General features: G+C 41.3%; 1 protein-coding gene and 1 long non-coding RNA gene across 2 annotated transcripts in view; both read left to right on the top strand.

Moving 5' to 3' along the window:
* LOC126161345 (esterase FE4-like) overlaps positions 1 to 22,953 on the top strand; it is a 149,195-nt gene that overhangs the window by 9,375 nt on the left and 116,867 nt on the right. The gene's annotated exons all lie outside the window — the stretch shown is intronic.
* On the top strand, positions 16,197 to 17,013 carry LOC126161353 (uncharacterized). The gene is made up of 3 exons (XR_007534903.1): positions 16,197 to 16,402; positions 16,558 to 16,668; positions 16,828 to 17,013. It is a non-coding gene; the product is annotated as an uncharacterized LOC126161353 (long non-coding RNA).

Raw genomic sequence — 22,953 nt, 5'->3', positions numbered from 1 at the left:
TTCCCTTCTTTGCTTAGAACTGGGTTGCCATCTGAGCTCTTGATATTCATACAAGTGGTTCTATTCTCTCCAAAGGTTTCTTTAATTTTCCTGTAGGCAGTATCTATCTTACCCCTAGTGAGACAAGCCTCTATATCCTTACATTTGTCCTCTAGCCATCCCTGCTTAGCCATTTTGAACTTCCTGTCGATATCATTTTTGAGACGTTTGTATTCCTTTTTGCCTGCTTCATTTACTGCATTTTTATATTTTCTCCTTTCATCAATTAAATTCAATATTTCTTCTGTTACCCAAGGATTTCTATTAGCCCTCGTCTTTTTACCTACTTGATCCTCTGCTGCCTTCACTACTTCATCCCTCAGAGCTACCTATTCTTCTTCTACTGTATTTCTTTCCCCCATTCCTGTCAATTGTTCCCTTACGCTCTCCCTGAAACTCTGTGCAATCTCTGGTTCTTTCAGTTTATCCAGGTCCCATCTCCTTAAATTCCCACCTTTTTGCAGTTTCTTCAGTTTCAATCTGCAGTTCATAACCAATAGATTGTGGTCAGAATCCACATCTGCCCCAGGAAATGTCTTACAATTTAAAACCTGGTTCCTAAATCTCTGTCTTACCATTATATAATCTATCTGATACCTTTTAGTATCTCCAGGATTCTTCCAGGTATACAACCTTCTTTTATGATTCTTGAACCAAGTGTTGGCTATGATTAAGTTATGCTCTGTGCAAAATTCTACTAGGCGGCTTCCTCTTTCATTCCTTCCCCCCAATCCATATTCACCTACTATGTTTCCTTCTCTCCCTTTTCCTACTGACGAATTCCAGTCACCCATGACTATTAAATTTTCGTCTCCCTTCACTATCTGAATAATTTCTTTTATCTCGTCATACATTTCACCTATTTCTTCATCATCTGCAGAGGTAGTTGGCATATAAACTTGTACTACTGTAGTAGGCGTGGGCTTTGTGTCTATCTTGGCCACAATAATGCGTTCACTATGCTGTTTGTAGTAGCTAACCCGAACTCCTATTTTTTTATTCATTATTAAACCTACTCCTGCATTACCCCTATTTGATTTTGTATTTATAACCCTGTAATCACCTGACCAAAAGTCTTGTTCCTCCTGCCACTGAACTTCACTAATTCCCACTATATCTAACTTTAACCTATCCATTTCCCTTTTTAAATTTTCTAACCTACCTGCCCGATTAAGGGATCTGACATTCCACGCTCCGATCCGTAGAACGCCAGTTTTCTTTCTCCTGATAACGATGTCCTCCTGAGTAGTCCCCGCCCGGAGATCCGAATGGGGGACTATTTTACCTCCGGAATATTTTACCCAAGAGGACGCCATCATCATTTAATCATACAGTAGAGCTGCATGTCCTCGGGAAAAATTACTGCTGTAGTTTCCCCTTGCTTTCAGCCGTTCGCAGTACCAGCACAGCAAGGCCGTTTTGTTTAATGTTACAAGGCCAGATCAGTCAATCATCCAGACTGTTGCCCCTGCAACTATTGAAAAGGCTGCTGCCCCTCTTGTGGAACCACATGTTTGTCTGGCCTCTCAACAGATACCCCTCCGTTGTGGTTGCACCTACGGTACGGCCATCTGTATCGCTGAGGCACGCAAGCCTCCCCACCAACGGCAAGGTCCATGGTTCATGGGGGGTGTGCCTATCTATGTACAGTAAAATAAACACAAGATTTCATCTCATCCTACGGTTGGAAAAACCATTATCACGTTTTAACAATGTATGAAAAGACAAATTGCTACATACCATAAAGAAGAAACATAAGTTTGCACACAGGCGCAATTAAAAGACACTTATGTAAAGTTTTCAGCCACATCATTCATCAGCAAAAGTGAAACACACACCAGTCATATGCACAAGCAAGCGCACCTTATGCACACATGACTGCCAACCCCACCAACTTGGGCCAGAATGCAACTATCTCATGGGAGCAAGCAGCAATCTGGAGGGGATGAGGAAGGTGAAGGAGAAGGGATAGTAGTGTATGGGTGGGGAGAGTGATCAATGCAGGATGTGCAGGACTCGAATGCCAATAGGCACAATGTCAGGAGGTTGTGAGCAGGGAGGTGGGGAAAAAAGGAGTGAAGGAGATGAGCAGGGAAAGGTGGGTGGGTACACTGGAAGAAGTGCGAAAAATGGGGTGGGAGATGTGAATGGGGAGGAGATGCTAGGAGAGTGGAGGGTGTGGGGACAGTACATTACCGTATGTTGAGGCCAGCATAATTATAGGAGCAGAGAATGTGGTGTAAGGGTAACTCCCAGCTGAGCAATTCAGAAAAGCTAGTGGTGGAGGGAAGGATCCAGATGGCTCTGGTAGTGAAGCAGCCATTGAAATCAAGTATGTTTTTTTCAGCTGCATGTTGCATCACAGGGTGATCTACTCTGCTCTTGTCCACTATTTACCCTAGGCCATTCATGCTGGTGGACAGCTGGTTTCATATCAATATAAAAAGCAGTGCAATAATTGCAGCAGAGCTGATAAATGATATGGCTGCATTTACAGGTGGCCTGGACCATCAAGTGGTAGGATAAACCTGTGACAGGACTGGAATAGGAAGTGCTAAGTGGGTGGATTGGGCAGGTCTTGCACCTGAGTGTTCCACAAGGATATGATCCCTGTGGCAAGGGGTTGGGATTGGAAATGGTATAGGGGTGGACTAGGATTTTGTGGAGGTTGGGTGGGTGACAGAACACCACTTTAGGAGGAGTGGAAAGTATCTTGGGTAGGATGACTCCTAATTTCAGGGTGTGATGGTAGGTAATCAAAGCCTTGGCGAAGGATGTGGTTCAGTTGTTCCATTCTGGGATAGTACTGAGTGATGAAGTGGACACTCCTTTGGGGCTGGTTCTTGGGGGTGGTGGGAGGACTGGAGGTGTGTGGAGAAATGGCACAGGAGGTCTGTTTGCAGACCAGGTTTGAGGGGTAGTGTGTGTCTGTGAAGGCCTTGGTGAGACCCTCACTATACTGAGCAAGGTAGTTCTTGTCATGTAGATACGCCACCCCCTGTTGGCCAGGCTGTAAGGGAGAAATTTTTGATGTGAAAGGGATGACATGTGTCAAAGGGCAGGTAGTGTTGTTCTTTGGTTGGTTTAATGTGGACAGAGGTGCAGATGGAGCCTTCAGAGAGGAGGAGGTCAACATTTAGGAAGGTGGCACGGTGGGATGAGGAAGACCACATGAAGCAGATGAGAGAGAGGGTGTCAAGGTTGTGAAGGAACGAAGATAGGGTGTCTTGACCATGAGTCCAGATGAAGATATCCTCAATGAATCTGAAGCAGACTAGGAGTTTGATGTTTTCAGAGATTAGGAAGGTCTCCTCTACATGGCCCATAAAAATGTGAGAACAGGAGGGTGCCATACAGGGGCCCATGGTTGAGTCATAGATTTTTTGTATACATTCCCTTCAAAGGAGAAGTAGTTGTGGGTTAGGATAAAGTTAGTAGGGTTTATGAGGAATGACTTAGTGGATATGGAGTCTGAAAGACATTGGGAGAAGTAGTGTTCAATACCGTTAAGACCATGGGCATGAGAGGTGTTGGTGCATAGGGAAATGGTGTCATCAGTGACGAGTAGAAGTCCAGGAGGTAAAGGGATAGGAATTGTGGAGAGTCAGTGAAGGAAGTGAGTAGTGTGTTTGATGTGGGGGGTTACAAATTCTTTCAGTGGGGGCACAATAACCAGCCACAATGGGGCATCCAGGATTGTTGGATTTGTGGATTTTGGGGAGCATGTAGAAGGTGGTTGCGTGAGGTGTTATAGGGATAAGGATGGAAATGGATTCAGGGCAGAGTTTCTGGAAAGGCTTTAAGCAGGGATTGGAGGTTGTGTTGGACCTCTGGGGTGTGATCATTCTGGCAGCGTTTATACATGGAGGAGTCAGATAACTGGTGGAGGCTTTCTACCATGTTGTCAGTGCCATTCATTACAACAGTGGTGGAACCTTTGTCTGCCGGTAGGATATTAGGTCAGGATTTGTCTTTAGGTTCTGTATGACTATTCTTTCTTTTAATCTGCTACAAAGGAGTGCCCCCTTCACCACCCAGTACCAACAACTGAACCACATCATTTGCCAGGGCTTTGATTACCTAACATCATGCCTTGAAATGGAGGTCATCTACCCGAGATACTTTTCACACCTCCTAAATTGGCGTTCCATCACCCACCCAATGTCCACAACATTCCAGTGCTCTCACAGGTTTATCCTGCCCCTTGAAGGCCACCTGTGAATGCAGACATATCATTTACCAGCTCTACTGCAAACATAGCACTGCTTTTTATATTGGTATTACCAACCAGCTGCCCTCCAGCAGGTACGGCCACTGCATAATGGTGGCCAAGAGTAAAATAGACCACCCTGTGGCACAACATGTATATGAATGTAACATACTTCATTTCAATACCTGCTTCACTACCCAAGCCATCTGGATCCTTCTTTCCACCACCAGCTTTTCTGAACTGCATAGATGGGAGTTAACCTTACAACAAATTCTCCGCTCCCATAATTATTCTGGCCCCAACATATGGTAACAAACTGTCCCCACACTCTCCACCCAACATCTTCCACCCCCTCTGTCCCACCATCTCATCTCCAACACACTTACCTGGGGCACAAATGAACTTACTTCTACATCTGACGATGACTCTCCATCTGAGATAACATGCTGTGTCCTCCCTAGCTAAAAGTCCTCAACCCAGTCACAGATTTCACTTGATACCTCATACTTTTGACAATAAACATAGGTGTGGTACTGGATCAAATGCTTTTCGGAAACCAAGAAATACAGCATCTACCTGACTGCCTTGATCCAAAGCTTTCTGTACTGCATGTGAGAAACATGTGAGTTGGGTTTCAAATCAAATGAACAATTTTTTAGGAATTCACGCTGGTTGGCACTGAGGAGGTCATTCTGTTCAAGATAACTCATTATGTTTGAGCTCAGAATATGTTCCAAGAATCTACAACAAACCAATGTCAAGAACATTAGTTTTGTGGATCACTTCTGTCACCCTTCTTGTAGATGGGTGTGACCTGTGTCTTTCTCCAAGAATAGAGCATGATATTTTCTTTCAGGGATCTATGATAGATTATAGATAGGATAGAGGCTAAATCAGCTGCAAACTCAGTATAGAATCTGGCATCCATTTCATCAGAACCTGGAGCTTTGTTCAGTTTTAAAGATTTCAGCTGTTTCTCGACACCACTAACTATATCCTTTATTTCATTCACCTTTTCAGTGGTATGAGAATTAAATTGTGGCAATTCTCCTGGGTTTTCCTTTATAAAGGAACATTTGAAAACAGAGTTAAACATTTCAGCTATTGCTTTGTTAGGCCTACCCTCAATTTAGTTCCTGTCTCATTCACTAGGGATTTGACACAATTTTGGTGCCACTAACAGCCTTTACATATCATCAGAATTTCTTTGGGTTCTGTGAAATATCACCTGATGATGTTCTGCTGCAGTAGCCTTTGAAGGAATCACACATCACTCTCTTGACAGACAAATGCATTTCATTCAGCATCTCTCTGTTATAGCCCTGTGCTTTGTTTTACATCTATTATGCAGTAATCTCTGTTTCATTAGAAGTTTCTTAACAGTGACTGTACACCATGTAGGTTCCCTTCCATTGTGAACTGCTGTACAGGGTACAAATCTACCCAGTACATTGTTAACTACTCTTTTGGGCTTGAGCCAGAATTCCTTTATGTGGCTTGTGCTAAAAGTTTTAAGTTCCCCATTGATATATGACACTACTGATTTTTTTTTAATCTAATTTACTGAAAATACATCAAACAATGGAAAGTCCAGTATAGAATGTAGTATTGTATGGCTTCAGTTGCCAGAGACTGCAGTCATGTGAGTACGAGTTGCATTTGCGAGTGTGTGTGTGTGTGTGTGTGTGTGTGTGTGTGTGTGTGTGTCATCTATTTTTGACAAAAGCATTGCTGGCCAAAAGCTTATTTGTGACAGTCTTTGTGTTGGACATATCTACGACTCAGCATCTCTGCTATATGGTGAGTAGCAACTTTTCTTTTCATATTACTGAACATATATATTTTTCTGCTCATTTCAATTGTCCTTTGTACTCATTGTAATCATTGTTGCCACAGCCGTGTCATGGTCACTCATAACAGTTTTGATCCGGACATCCTCAAAGAGGTCAGGTCTACTTGTTGCCATTAGATCCAATATACTGTATTTCGGTCTTGAGTGGATTTCCTAACTATCTAGTCTAGGTATGTTCAGAGAGAGCATTTAGTAAAGTTTCACGGGATATCTTATCACACCCACCACTAACAAAACTGTAATTTTCCCAATAAATTGTTGGATGGTGAAAGTCTCCATCATTGACTACAGTACCATTGGGGAACTTATGTACAAGTGAACTGAGGTTTTCTCTAAGGTTTTCAGTTTCATCAGGAGATGAGTCTGATGAGCGATAGAAGGAACCAATTATCATTTTATGCCCACATCTGATGCTGAGTCTTGCCAAAACATTCTCACATGCACCTTCAATTTCACCACTCCCATTTCCCATTTGCATGTCCTTTTGATATACATTGAAATTTTCGCCAAAAATCTCACTACTATCGATTTCAGGTTTCAACTAGCTTTCTGTACCTGGTAAAATGAGAGTGTCACTGTTTTTCATGAGCACTTGAAACTCTGGTGCTTTAATGGGAATGCATCAACAGTTTAGTACTAGGATTGTAATACTCTCTCCTGTTGGAGGCATTTCTTTCAATCTTATATTGATACTTCTGGGTTTCCTACAGTTATCATAATCTCGATTGGATGGAGAGTCACGTAATCTGAAAAGCCCTTGTGCACACCGCACACACAGTGACCTACATGAGTAGCAGCCTGTGATATGTAGTGCACACCTAACCTATTTAGAGAACCCTACAATTCTCAACCCTATGGTGCAAGTCCACAAAGTCGCAGCCTAACTTGTCACAGAACATTTGAAGTCTCTGGTTTAGTCCTTCCACTCAACTCAGAACCAAAGGGCCATAATCAGTTCTGAGGACAATCATGCAAACTGTGAGCTTCATGGAAACTCCCCACACTAGGCTGATCTTCTCAACCATCTCTGCCAGTCGCTGGAAAGACGCAAGAATGATCTCGGAGCCCAGACAACAGGCATCATTTGTTCCAACGTGGCCACAGTCTGCCGTTGTTTCCATCCTTTTCCCTCAATGGCTGCCGGAACAACCTCTTCAACATTTTGAATGAGGTCCCCAGGCATACATACTGAGTGAACCTACAGTGTGTTAACTGTAAGACGCAGAGTTGTGAGGGGAGTACGGGGAGAGGAGGAAGCAAGCATTGGCTGGCGAGGGTGAGGAGCCGTTGGGGGGGGGGGGGAGGGGGGGAGGGGAAGGGGGGACAAGGCACGCCTACCAGCTGCAGTGCTGGCACTACAAATTGCGCGTCATGCTTACACGAAAGCAGATGAAAGGCTTGGAAGTAAAACTCGCTTTAAATGTTGTTCGTAAACGAAACTGAAAGCATCATGTACATTAAAATCTATATAGGTATATAAAAATGAATGTATGTATGTTTGTCTACTATACGCTCACAAAGCATTCATCCGATTGCAATGAAACTTCGGTGAGTTGTTCTCCGAACTGGAAGCAGTGTTCGCAGGCTCGGCACAATCTTCCGCACTGAATAAAATTCCGCTATCGTATCGCGAATTACACGCTGGTTGAAATCATCGATCATTACTTCGATTTTTCCACTTCTTTTCCTAAGTTAAAAGCGAGAAATATTTATAAGAAAATGCCTTCTGCACTGCATGTATTTTACTTTTTTAAATTTGGAAATGTATTGTAATATGAATGTGTTTCGAAATAATAGAGTAACCAGTGGTGTTTCCATACAAAGCAATACAGTAGCAAGGAAAAATGAAATATATGGTAATTCGGACGAAACAGAGGGTTCCTTCAAAGTGATCGCGCGAACAAAATATCTGAAATGGAAACTCACCTTTTCTTGCCAGGCGTTTGTGGTGATACGCCAGGATGATTCTTGGAAAACTGTTTGAATCTTCCAATGCTACGCATGTTTTGTCCTGCAAATGTAGCAGCTCTCACTGAAGATTTGTAAATGGGGTGAAGCAATTTTTTCTGCTCCCTTTCCCTTTTGCAGCATTCAATCACAGGCAATATAATTTTGCGAGCATCGCTAAGTAATACTGGTTTCCTTCTAACTGTAGGCCTACCGGTAGGGGTTGTTGGCGACTCCCGAGATGGGCCAGCAACTGCCTCTTCACTCCTTTTGATAATGTTTAGCACAACTACACAATAAAAACACGCAGAACAGTACAGCGCAAAACAATACCGAAGCAGACGACAATGGCTACCTTGTACAGCACAGTCAGCTACGTAATATTGGCAGCAGTCGAAACTGTGTGCCTACCGAAGCCTCCCGACGTTTACCGACTTCTACCGATTCAGGACTAGGGAGAGGTCTGCCATCTAGAAGTTTACACACTGTAGTTGTCCTTTCCTGTTCCTTGCATCCATTTCCCTCGGGGGTACTGTCATATGCCATACGTTTGAACTGCACTTTTGCTTTTGCCTTTTCGTGACACCAGACAAAACTGGCTTCCCAAAAACAGGTGAAGCGGGTCCCATTGGCTCAGTTTCAGTTTCAGTGAAAGACAGCACCTCAGACTTGTTGGCAAGGTGGATTGGTACAATACCCTGAGTCCTCCCTGATCCCTGTCACCATGTAAAGGACGTCCAGATTTGCCACTGACACGACACTTGCGGGCAAGTGAACGGGTAATGACAGATCTTGTACTTTCTGCAAAGGAGAGAGGATTTACAGCAGAGGATAGTATTCGAGGTACCTCTGGTAGAGGTATCACAGGTACACGACTCTTTGGAGTTTGACAGCAGTCAGGATGATTTCCAACTGCTTACGAACTTCAACCAACTCATACTATGTTTGAAAACAGCATACACAGTGGGTCTGCATTTTAGCTGGGTGCAAGGCTGTGAACGATTAACTTTAAATTAATCTTTCTGGTTACTGGTATCTTTTAATCTGTTGAACTAAAAAGTTGCTAATTCCCTGTAAGAATTGAAGCGGATACATAAATCAAGATTTCTACTAAGGTAACACAAGAAACTGTAGTAAAAATCTCTAGTTTCCTAAAACGTTTTGATGTTAATTATGGTTGTTAGCAAATTCGAAAACAGAGTTAATTTACGATAAATGCAGATAATATACAGGGTTACATCTCTTTAAGGGCAAGCTAGATGTAATACAATATGTTCGTTAGAGAATCTGCTACAATAACTTGTAGTAGTGGGGAGCGGGCGTGGTAATTATGACGATAAATAATCACTCGCACTCCCGCCACTTACTATGTATTCTTTTATCCTCGCAGCGTATACATATAATGCGAACTGCCAAAGGTACAGTTGTTCTTGCTGCTGTATGGCAGCGATATTGTTGGGGGGGGGGGGGGGGGGGGGGTCGGGGGGACGTAGAGCCAGTGGTTCTACGTCCCCACAAACTGAATCATAAACGCCGATTTGTTCCAAATTGCTCGTAGATTATGCAAAGGACAATGGTAGCTTCCGAAATGTCTCAAAAACGCAAGTGTACCGTGTGCGTTGATATACAATGAAATTCAAGGATGATGTATACCTTGGCTGAACCGTGAACCACAAACGCTGATTTGCTACGAATTAAATTACATATACAGAACACTCGTATCACTAACTTAGGAAAATACAGTTTTGTAAGCATCTGAAAATTCTGAAACTAACCTATTTCTCACGAAATTGTACAATTAAATTAGAGAAAGATTGCTGTGAACAGGCCTAGTATTCTCAAAATCTTTAAAAGAGCACAATTTTGTTTAAGCCTACAACTGACGATAATAGTATAAACTAGTCAACGGCTTATCAACCAGGAGGGGGGCAGGGGAGGGCAGGAGGGCCAATTGTCCCCTTCCCACTTCAAACGCTGGGGGGGCAAGATAAGGTTTCTGCCCCCACCCCTCCCCCACCCAAATTCACTTGAAGTTTTGTTTGATCTACAGGCAGAGGCAGTGAATAAACTATGCTGCTATCAAGAAATGTGGGATCAGTATTTTTGTTGGCAGCGATTTTTGCTTCTGACTGAAGCATCTTATAACACCTACTACATTCTGTTCCCTCACTTCGTCCCATTTTTCAGTCTGTGAATCCTAATGGGGACAGCCTCTGTATGCATATGTAACAAATTCTGCATAGCACTTTCGAAATAGCAGTTGTGACTGATCGGGCCTTCAGTGAACTACAAAGTGGCCAATGTGTCGAATCTGGGGGAGGAGTGCCAAACTCAAGGCAGAAATCTTGACTGTAAAAAATTGGTTTTGCTGTCCCTTTACGTTGTTAACAGTTATCCTCTGCACCTGCACAATAATATACTATTCAAAACAAGCGTTTTCACCATCTTACTACTTACTATGTGGTTTCCCTTGAATCTTAAGTCAACACACGTTTGCAGACCTCCAGGTGGTGCGAAACTTTTTTTGATCAGTCTAGTCTCGTGGTCACGCAGGCACAAGCCATATAGGGTCTTGTCGGAAATGACAAACACCAGCCACCATGCCGAAACAGCAGTTTGTACGCCTGACCTGGCTCGCTGCTACGACGCTGTCCACCGCACTCTAGGAACAATCCAACATTTAAGACAATAAAAACAACGTTATAACGTAGATGTGAAGAGAGGCAGCATTCTAATATTCCCCCCTTTTCCATCCCTTCACGACCACCATGCCTTCATGCTGCAGCTATATCGCTATGCATTGTTGCTCTAGTAACGAACGTGAAACGCGTGCAGTGTAACTAGTGATTTTTCTCCAGTTTTCCATACAGAGATAAAGATACATATGTATGATCTCTAGTTTCTAGATGAAACGAGTGAACATTTGTGGTGAAGGGTACATTATAATTTATGTCACTTATTCGTAATAAACCTCCTAGCTCAATACTGATTGTTCTCGGTAGATCATTGAAGAACGTAAATGTACTTATATTCTCACACTTCTCAGTGAGACCTGTAAGGAAAGGAGGGAGGGAGGGGGGGGGGGGGGGCTATGGCGTACCCGAAAGTACGAGGTGCATTCAGGTTCTAAGGCCTCCGATTTTTTTTCTAATTAACTACTCACCCGAAATCGATGAAACTGGCATTACTTCTCGACGTAATCGCCCTGCAGACGTACACATTTTTCACAACGCTGACGCCATGATTCCATGGCAGCGGCGAAGGCTTTTTTAGGAGTCTGTTTTGACCACTGGAAAATCACTGAGGCAATAGCAGCACGGCTGGTGAATGTGCGGCCACGGAGAGTGTCTTTCATTGTTGGAAAAAGCCAAAAGTCACTAGGAGCCAGGTCAGGCAAATAGGGAGCATGAGGAATCACTTCAAAGTTGTTATCACGAAGAAACTGTTGCGTAACGTTAGCTCGATGTGCGGGTGCGTTGTCTTGGTGAAACAGCACACGCGCAGCCCTTCCTGGACGTTTTTGTTGCAGTGCAGGAAGGAATTTGTTCTTCAAAACATTTTCGTAGGATGCACCTGTTACCGTAGTGCCCTTTGGAACGCAATGGGTAAGGATTACGCCCTCGCTGTCCCAAAACATGGACACCATCATTTTTTCAGCACTGGCAGTTACCCAAAATGTTTTTGGTGGCAGTGAATCTGTGTGCTTCCATTGAGCTGACTGGCGCTTTGTTTCTGGATTGAAAAATGGCATCCACGTCTCATCCATTGTCACAACCAACGAAAAGAAAGTCCCATTTGTGCTGTCGTTGTGCGTCAACATTGTTTGGCAACATGCCACACGGGCAGCCATGTGGTCGTCCGTCAGCATTTGTGGCACCCACCTGTATGACACTTTTCGCATTTTCATGTCGTCATGCAGGATTGTGTGCACAGAACCCACAAAAATGACAGCTCTGGAGGCGATCTGTTCAACAGTCATTCGGCGATCCCCCAAAACAATTCTCTCCACTTTCTCGATCATGTCATCAGACCGGCTTGTGCGAGCCCGAGGTTGTTTCCGTTTGTTGTCACATGATGTTCTGCCTTCATTAAACTGTCGCACCCACGAACACACTTTTGACACATCCGTAACTCCATCACCACATGTCTCCTTCAACTGTCGATGAATTTCAATTGGTTTCACACCACACAAATTCAGAAAACGAATGATTGCATGCTGTTCAAGTAAGGAAAACGTCGCCATTTTAAGTATTTAAAACAGTTCTCATTCTCGCTGCTGGCGGTATAATTCCATCTGCCGTACGGTGCTGCCATCTCTGGGACGTATTGACAATGAACGCGGCCTCATTTTAAAACAATGTGCATGTTTCTATCTCTTTCCAGTCCGGAGAAAAAAAATCGGAGGCCTTAGAACTTGAATGCACCTCATATTTGCAAAAAGATGTCAGTTATTCCCGATACAGTGGAAATGCTTTTGAGTTAGATGGGGCACCATATCTCAATGCAAAAGCGACAAAACAGTGCCTTGATCTACATTAGAATACTCAAAACTCTCTTGACTATCCATATGAGTGGCAAGCAGACCAGTTCCAAGGATTCAAGCAGGAAATGGCGAAGAAATATTCCAGAAATAATTAATAACAGTCAGTGAATAAACATTCTCTACCACTACAACAAAGCAAGTGAAGGTTCAATCAACAAGGCAGTCGAAACCACTATGCAACAATACAAGTTAAACTCGCACAGCAAGGCACAAAATACGTACATATAACATCATATAGAGAACCAAGATAATTAATTCTTGTAAGTTGCAAGAGAACTATATTTTGATGCATGCGTTTGAGCCAGTTGCAGATACATACGCCCCCCCCCCCCCCTTTCCCCTTCCTGTGGGACAGACTGCATTGCCATGCGCGTCGCCCCGCTGGTCAGCCAGCACGCAATTCATTCGTTTCTTTTGTCAGTCGACACGATTGTATTATGCAAGCGTTGTCTGTTTGTCCTAGATCTGCCTATCTTTGCACACGCTATACAAAATGTTTACTTGTCTACCTGCATCTATTGCTACAGTAGAAATAAGTTTTTCTACATTGCCGAGTACAAAGACATGGCTGAGATTGACAATGAAGGAGGATGGACTTAATGGCTTAGCTCTGTTGAACACTGATCCTAGCATTGATTGTCCAGTTGACGATGTAATTAACCAATTTGCCAGGAAGAATAGGTGCATAGAATTCATCATTTAAGGAAGAGAACCACGATTGTGACGTTTTTAATATCATAAGATGACATTATTTTGTATATTTGAATAATCAGTTTAATTAAACTTTGCATGTGACTTTATTTTTTATTGTGGTAAAGGTAAAGGTAGCTCAAGACATATTTAGGGCCCCCTCCTTGAGGTTTTTCTGAATCCGCCACTGGTTTCAGCTATGTATAGTACTGCAAGAAAATCCCTCCATAATGCATTGCAGCTCGTCCTGCAATTAGGCATCGTGACAGTGTACTCAGATCATCCTTTTATTCCACAGCAAGGCAAAGTCCATTGGACAGGAAGAGTGAGATGTATGATCCGAAACATTACTATATAGCAAATTGTTATGAAGTTCATAGTTCAAGACACGCACTACATTCACATTTCAGTGTGAAAATTTTAACTAATTTGACTAATTACAAATATCTCCCTTTTATGTCTCATAGGAATACATAATACACGATTTGACACACGCTGCTTCGTTTAGGGGCTACTTTTCTCGTAGTCAACCCTGCCATAGTACTTCAGCATAGCACTCAATCAGTCGTTGCAATTATTGCTTAGATAATGTCTTTCATGCTAGAAACAGCCCTGTTTACTAAGGCTTTCCAGATAATTTTATACCTAAGTCTAGTACGCACTGATTTATTATCCACACTCATTATCGCAATTTGTTATCCCTGACTTATAGATTGTTGCGGACTGTTTGTGGAAAAAACTTTCTCGCCCCGCAACACAAAAGAACCGAAGCGGATATTGAATTTTCAGTCATATGGATTATTATTTTATATAAATGAGGCAAAGCTACATCTTTTTCTGAAATTAGTTTCTTCGGAAAACTTTTTACTATTTGCACACGAAAATTAAGAAAATACTGTTTTGGGATTTGCGTGGGGTTTTTCTTTTCGCTACGCAACGTTTCTCACGTGATTTCATTAAAAAAATTGATGTATTATACCCGATCATTCGTGCTCGGTTGTGAAGTAGCTACCTTTTAATTTTTGATCATAGTTTTTCGATGTTTATAAGTGAAGTACTCATTCAACGTAATCTGAAGAATTCGCAATGAAGAATGATTTTACGCGCTATTTCACATTTTGTGTATTTTTGGTAATGTGTTGCATCTTACCAACTGAAGCTAGCGCACCAAAGTCATTTTTTATCATGTAGGAAAGCTGTATCTTTCCAGTGGCGAATGAAGTATGCCTTGGTGATACGCCGCCCGTGATAAGCTTCTGCACGCAATGGAGAGTGCAGCGTGACAAGTCATTACACATAAACAGTTACAGACAATGAAAGAGATGGTAGTTCTCTGTACAATAAATAGTGAGATGTTTTCATCTATAATAACGCGGAAGTATGTTAAAGCCACTCGTTAATTTATGAAAGGAAAAGTACAGTGCTATAAAGCAAGTCGATGTTTACAATAAAACTTATCGCAAAAACAGAAGAAAGTCGCTACTAGCACGACGTTTTAATATACTGCCAGCGCGGCTTCATTGTTGCCTGTTGAACAGCCATTGAGAAACGCATTCGTACACAGAAAACGAGATTTGAGTTCTCTGCATTTCATACCAGTTTCATCACAAATGTTACATGTAAGGCTACACAGTTCGGTTTACTTAAATCGAGTTAACTGAAAGCTGAATGTCAAATAAACACAAAAACACAGTGCTTTACAGGGCAGTTCACCACTGAACAAATATCGTAGTATACATTATCTTTACAACTGAAAATATTTTATTTACCGTGCGAGGTTCCTTCTAATAAATCGCCTGTCGCAATCGATTCGGTAGGAAATTGTGCAAGTTTGTTTTTTATACCTGATGTTAATGTTCTTCCATTTGCAGTGCAGTATTGCTTTTAGGCCTGATTGGCACCCTCTTTCGTTAAGTCACTATAATGATGTTCAATAATGTTTACTGTGATTCCTCTTACTTGCGACACATACAATTATTGACTTATAACGACATTTTAAAATTTCAGTATCTAACTTTTCGCTCCCTTATTATGTGTAGGTTTCCATCGATCCATAATTCATGGCTGATATTCATATACGATTATTACTATTTAGTTATTTTAGTAACACTAAAAAGTCTCAGATCGTTTGTGTTAGCGTTACCCATGACAGTGCCCAGTCTCGGCCTGATAGTACAAGGGTTGTTTGAAAAGTTCTCGGAAAGAAGTAGAACCAAAGTACTCACATCACTGAAACTTTTTTATTTTTCAATGTTGTCTCCTCGTAGATTAATGCACTTGGTCCAACGATGTTCCAGTGCCTTGATCCCATCTCGAAAATGAGTTCCCTCCAGGCGTGCAAAATAGTTGTCACCACCGGCTATAAATTATTCGTTTGAAGTAATCTTCGTCCACCAAGAAAAATTTTCAGTTTTGGGAAGAGATGGAAGCCTGACGGAGCCATATCAGATGAATAACGCGGGTGTGGCAACAATTTTTTCGTGTAATTTTGCCATTGCAACGACACATGTGTGCGTACGCACATAGTTTTAATGGAAGATGACTTTCTTCCCTGCTAAACCTGGCCTTTTGTAAAAAATTGTGAAGGAGGTTAGCGTAGTATTCTCCAGTAACTGTTTTCCCAGTGGGGAGATAATCTACAAATAGAATCCCCTTTGTATCCCAGAACACTGATGCCGTGACCTTTTCCGCCGAAGGAATTGTCTTTGCTTTCTTTGGTGGTGGAGAATCAGCATGTTTCCACTGCTTTGACTGTTGTTTTGTCTATGGGGTAGTGATGGGCTAAACTGCGATTTTCCGATATCAGTGATTTCTGTGAATGCTACTTTTGAGTATCTGTTATTCTTAACTGTGATTTGTCGCAGTTAAGAGTCGCAGTTAAGGAACATAGGTCGTGTATCCCTCCGCCACTGCTATTTCTGCGATTTCTGCTACTTCTGCGATTTCTGCTACTTCTGCGATTTCTGTGACTTCTGCGATTTCTGCTACTTCTGCGATTTCTGTGACTTCTGCTACTTCTGCGATTTCTGTGATTCCTGCGATTTCTGCGACTTACCACCGTATGAGAAAGTTACATCTGTCAACACAGAAAATTGCATCTCAACAAACCTGTCTTTGGCAAGTATGTTTTACGTTTTTTTCTTCCGTTGGCTTTAATTTTGTATTAAATAAACAACTGTGAAAATATTAATAGTGTAATTAATATGTAAGTAGCCGTACAGTACCGTAATAGTTCGTATTTAGAAAATGAATTGTAACATATTGTTATGTTCACAGGTACCTGAACTACATTTCAGTCAGTCAGTAAAGTGATAACTCAAAATATCATTGTCAACAGATCTGAAGAAATTGCCACTGCGTCTTTAGACCGTTTTTGTCAGACGAGAGGTTAGTTTCTAAGCGTTTCGATGGACTTAATTACTTCAGTGTGATCGTTCTTGCAAATGTGATATTCATTATAGCAAATATTAGCAATCTACCCTGTCAATTATATTGCTAGTAATTAATGACAGCAAAAATTGTTTAATAATCCTTGTGTTTTTGCAGACACAGTTCTGACTGATTACTGGTTGCTGTACGTATCTATCCACATCAAGGCTGTTTTTGAGAGAGACTCGTGAAGATTCAAGATTTGCAGTTTAAAAGTGAAATAATTGTGAAATAAGTGTGTGAATGATTAAACTGTGTTTTATTGAAGTTGTTGTGCGATTTTAAAGGAATAATAAATGTCAAATACAGTGAGTGAATAATAAAAATCTCATTTTCCACATGTTTAAGCCGCCCTATACCCATAATTTTCCGCCACTTACTTATTGGTAAACACTTGTTGGAGAGTGACATGCGCCCCCCCCCCCCCCCCCTATCTCCACAATCTTGGTGTGACACTGACCTGTAACTTATCCCGAAGTCTACAATATGCATTTTGTGGCTGTTGATATGAAAGTGGGAAGTACAGATCTTCCAGTTAAATCAGGAATAGCGTAAGTGCATTACTTGAAAGTAACACAGGAAAAGCTTACTTATGTAGGTGGTAGTAGTGTCGGCAAAAAGTTTTTGTGTGTGAAGTTGCCATGTAGAACACCAGGTGTAAAACTTTTCTCCCGAGTCTTGAACTGTGTCGGAACAAAAGTGAGGCATTCATATGACTGTTTTCATTTCTCTACACTTATACAGATGTCTGAGTTCTGCTGTGTTAACACTGCAAAGTCCTGTAGGCATGTGGAGTATTAACCAAAACTGTCATATTGGAAGCAGAATCAAACACATTTGTTACGTTACTTGATATTTTCAGGAGAAAAAGGCAATGTTGTTTCTTATTAATATAATACATTCAGAGTCACAGCAGTATTTGACCAACCATAACTGATGCTGAATGTGTATGTCGTCATATAATATGAAGGGCTTATTTCAATAGTGGTACAAGTCCATTACCTCCACTTTTCTGTCTATAATGCGTCTGAAATTAGTGATCCAAACAAACATAAATAAAGGTTCATCTCTAGCAAGAAGCCATATGCTTGAATATTTCTGGTATCTCAAATGCAGATTTGTCAGCGCTCATTTAACTTTACGACTCTGTATCTCAAAATGAACAAAAATGGACTTGTACCACTATTGAAATAAGCCCTTCATATGCACACACAGCACGTCGATCTCGTGGGGTACAAGGCTCTCATAACGAAGTACGTACGTCGGTGAACAGATGACACTAGGAAAAGTATGTTAACTGCGCTTTTTAGTTGCTACTTGCGACTCTTACTTGCGATTTGTCACAGAAATCGCAGTTTGACTCGGTAGCGAATAGCGTAGTATGAACTTTGCTCAACAGATGGCAGTGCTAACTGCGCTTTTTAGTTGCTACTTGCGACTCTTAGTTGCGACTTGTCACGGAAATCGCAGTTAGACTTGATACCGCATAGCAGAGATGGACGTAGTACGAACTTTGGCCAAAAGATGGCACTGTTAACCGCGCTTTCTAGTTGCTACTTGCGACTCTTAGTTGCGACTTGTCACGGAAATCGCAGTTAGACCCGATACCGTATCGCAGAGATGGACGTAGTACGAACTTTGGCCAACAGATGGCACTGTTAACCGCGCTTTCTAGTTGCTACTTGCGACTCTTAGTTGCGATTTGTCACGGAAATCGCAGTTAGACCCGATACCGTATCGAAGAGATGGACGTAGTACGAACTTTGGCCAACAGATGCCACTGTTAACCGCGCTTTTTAGTTGCTACTTGCGACTCTTAGTTGCGACTTGTCACTGAAATCGCAGAAAGCAGTGCTAAATTCGAGCAATAGATGGCTCACGTCTTGGAATATGAAATACTACTTGCGACTGCTAACTGTGACTAAAATCGCAGTTAGATTCTGTAAAGTTGCTACTGTGATATCTGTGACTTCTCAGTCGCTGTGATTTATAACAGATACGCGATTTCCTGCCCACCACTACTATGGGGTATAGTAGTGCACGAAAGTTTTATCACTGGCCACAAACCGGCGCAAAAAATCTTCTTCGTTTCCCCTAAAACTGGCCAAAATTTATTCTGATATGTCCATTCTCATGCGTTTTTGATCCAGCATCAAGAGTCGTGGCACCCATATTGCAGATAATTTTCTCATTTCTAATTCTTCAGTTAAAATGTCATATACCCTATCACATGATATCAGGTAAGCGTGAGGAATTCACGCACTTTCAATTGGTGAATCCTCCATATATACTCTTTGTCAATCTGTATATTCAAACAAAGTTCCAGAAATGCACCTTAAGACTGACAATATAGATGAAATTCAAAAAATCATCATGTCTCTAAAAAGTAAGAACTCTACAGGGGTTGATAATATTTCTAGTACTTTATTGAAATATCCTTGCGTGTGGATAAGAAACATTCTCTATCATATTTTCAATATTTACCTTCAGAAAGGTCTTGCTTCCAGTACACTTAAGTATGCCATTGTAAAGCCCCTGTACAAAAAGGGTTATAAAACTGAATTAACTAAGTATCGACCTATCTCTTTGCTGACAGCTTTCTCTAAAATTCTAGAAACGCTAATACGTGTAAGAACTAGTGATCATCTCATGAACAATAGAATTCTCAGCAAGAGCCAATTTGGCTTTCAGAAGGGCCGCTCAACAGGAGACGCAATCTATGCACATGCAAATGAAGTCCTAGAAACCATTAATGAGAAAATGATAGCACTTGGTGTCTTTTGTAATTTGTCCAAAGTGTTTGACTGTGTTGATCACCAGGTTCTCTTGCAAAAAGCAAAATTAGCAGAAATAATTGGTGTAGCAGGCAACTGGCTACAGTCGTATCACCAAGACAGAAAACAAAAGTTGTCTTGAATAGCTCAGGTGGAGTATGTGATGTTTCCTCACTTTCTGAATGGAGTTCCATTACACCAAGCAAGGTGGCGCAATGGTTAGCACACTGGACTCGCATTCCGGACGATGGTTCAACCCCGCATCTGGCCATCCTCATTTAGGTTTTCTGTGCTTTCCCTAAATTGCTCCAGGCAAATGCTGGGATGGCTCCTTTAAAAGGGCATGGCTGATTTCCTTCCCCGCCCTTCCCCAATCCTGACCAGTTACCTCACTGTTTTGTCTCCGCCCCCAAACAACCCAACCTATTTCATGTGGAGTGCCTCAGGGCTCAATTCTTGGACCACTATTATTCCTGATTTTTATAAATGATCCACCATCATTTCTGCCGTGTAAATTTGCATTATTTGCTTATGATATCACAATTCTTATGAGCAGTAGAACAGATAGTAATCTTGAGGAATCCATTAATCTCATACTGTCAGATGTGCTTAACTGGTTCAAGGTGAATGGTCTCTCACTAAATTCCAGTAAGACCAGCTTTAGTCAGTTCCGTACAAGAACAGAAAAAGAGATAGAGATACGTGTGACATGTGGCAATCAGCCGATAGAAAGAACGGAAACAACAAAACTTCTTGGATTGCACATTGACAAAAAAATGAACTGCTCTTCGCATATTATAGATCTTTGTAAGAGGCTTAGCTCTGGTACGTATGCTTTATGGGTTGTAACTACATGTGTTGAACCCAACACTGCAAAAGTGGCATACTATGGCTATTTTCACTCACTCGTTGAATACAGCATTATTTTTTGGGGCAACCAGCCATTAGCAATGAAGTGTTCATTGCTCAGAAGCAAGTTTAAGAGTTATATGTGGCTTGTGCCAAAGAGATTCATGTAGAAATAACTTTCAAAAACTTAAAATATACACAACTAAGTGCCAATATATTTTTTCTCTCATGTGTTTTGCCTGTAAAAATACAGAGATGTTTCAACCAAACAGTAATTATTATGATCATAACACATGGAAGAAGAATGATATACACAGAAAGCATAGAAATTTGAGCTTGGCACAAAAGGGTGTCCACGACACTGGAACAATACTTTTCAATGCTCTTCCTCCTGAAATAAAGACAGAGATTCATAACAAGAGTAAGTTTAAGAAAGTACTAAAAATATTTCTTCTAGAAAAAGCTTTTCACAGTCTAGAGAAATTTTAAAATTAATAAATTGTAAAATTTTAATATTATATAATACAAGTTGACATAATGCCACTAAGAATGTTATTTAACATGGGCTCTATATCCGTTTGTACTCTGTATCTGTTTTTCCATAGTGCTTTAATGATTCTAAGAAAATATGTATTGTCTTTTTTCTGCATTACTGCTCAAAGAATTTACTGTATAAATTTTTATATAATTATATGAATATAATAGAGGGAAACATTCCACGTGGGAAAAATATATTTAAAAAGAAAGATGATGAGACTTACCAAACAAACATTTTCAATGTCTGCTTGTGTCTGTGTATGTGTGGATGGATATGTGTGTGTGTGTGCGAGTGTATACCTGTCCTTTTTTCCCCCTAAGGTAAGTCTTTCCACTCCCGGGATTGGAATGACTCCTTACCCTCTCCCTTAAAACCCATATCCTTTTGTCTTTCCTTCTCCTTCCCTCTTTCCTGACGAGGCAACCGTTGGTTGCGAAAGCTAGAATTTTGTGTGTATGTTTGTGTTTGTTTGTGTGTCTATCGACCTGCCAGCGCTTTTGTTTGGTAAGTCTCATCATCTTTCTTTTTAAATATATTTTTTATATAATTATGTACTCAAATGTCTGTATATGTCATAAGATTATCATATTGTGTTTTTAAAAACCGACTTGTTCCACACCTTTGTGAACCCAACACATATGGACCTATGGAATGCGAAATCAAATCAAATTACGCTCGAATCTTGGTTTTTTCCGGCACAGACCTCTCATGGTGATTCTGAGAACTTTTCAGACCACCCTCATAGTAATACTAGTTGAAGATACTTAAAGCATTGATACCAGAAGCTAAATATTTTTTGTTCAACTATGAGGGTTTCTTCCTATGCTTGCTACGCTTGTGCTATTATACTATATGCTCACCTTTAATATACTTTGCTTTTTGAATGCTATTTCTATGTTAGTGTGATGTGTGCAACATACGTCATTTCAGGTAGAAGCGATAGAGATAAAAGTTGTGCCATTGGACAGTCAAAGTGTGCAGACACCTCATTCTCACCTGAAAATACAATGTGCTCTTCTTCCTTGAAACAAAATTTCACCCTGCAGAGAAGTGTAAGTTTCCATGGACGAATGGAAGATCTTGTAAATTGGAATGGTTTGTGGCTTATCCGTGGCTACATTACAAAGAAAAGAGTGGCAGTCTTTTCTGCTCTGACTGTGTTCGATCCATCCATTTAGTGAACAAGTGAAGACCAAAGAACGAGATGGCGTTTCTTAAAGAAGGTTCCTGGAACTGTAAAAATATATGGAAAAGTTCAAGAAACACAAGAAGAGTTTTTCATCGAGAGTCTCTTGTAATTATTCAGCATCATGATAATAACACACCTGTGACTGCCCCAGTCGTGCGACATCTGCTGACCGAACAGGAGAAAGCTAGAACAGCGTTACTAGTAATTATCAGTTCACCCAGGTTCCTGGGTCGAACAGGAAGTGCATTGAGAGGTCATGAATAGGTCTCTGGGAACCTCACGACACTTCTCGATAAGATGTGCCATGACTGAACACATGGCTGAAACGTCGTGACACTTGGTTGGCACCAGCGATGCAAAACGAAGTGTTTCAAATCGTGGCTCAGATGATCCAGCAAGAAATTGTGCAGCAAATAAAAAATTCCCCATTTTGCAGAATTATGGAAGATTCAACGACGGTCGTTGCTGGCAGTTCAGTCTTTGCGTACAAGGCATCCTTCTAAGACTGTCACTAGAAATTGAGTTCCTATGCATCCGCTGTTTGGATGGTGCAGCTGCTATGTCTGGATGGAACAAAGGTGTGACAGAAATCCTTCTCCAAGACCAGCTAAAGAGTTGTCACATCCACTGGATCAATCATTGATTGCATCTGGCACTACAGGAAGTTTCAAGAATCTGTGATCCACTATGCATTGCACTGTGAAAGACGACTCAAACATACTTCTAGAATCAGCAAAAAGTAAAAACGTGTATGAGATGTTGTGTTACCATATGGTGTCGGAGAGACGAATCCAAACCCCAGAACTCAATGTCTGATTCCAACGTGTCCCACCTGCTCGGCTGTAATAGTAAAGTCTTTAACATGTTTCAGGGAAAACTATGAGTGGGTCCAG

The sequence above is a fragment of the Schistocerca cancellata genome, chromosome 1 (assembly GCF_023864275.1).
Source record: "Schistocerca cancellata isolate TAMUIC-IGC-003103 chromosome 1, iqSchCanc2.1, whole genome shotgun sequence".
Lineage (NCBI taxonomy): Eukaryota > Metazoa > Arthropoda > Insecta > Orthoptera > Acrididae > Schistocerca > Schistocerca cancellata.
Note: the sequence above shows the minus strand (reverse complement) of the source record. Positions and strands in the feature narration are given on the sequence as shown.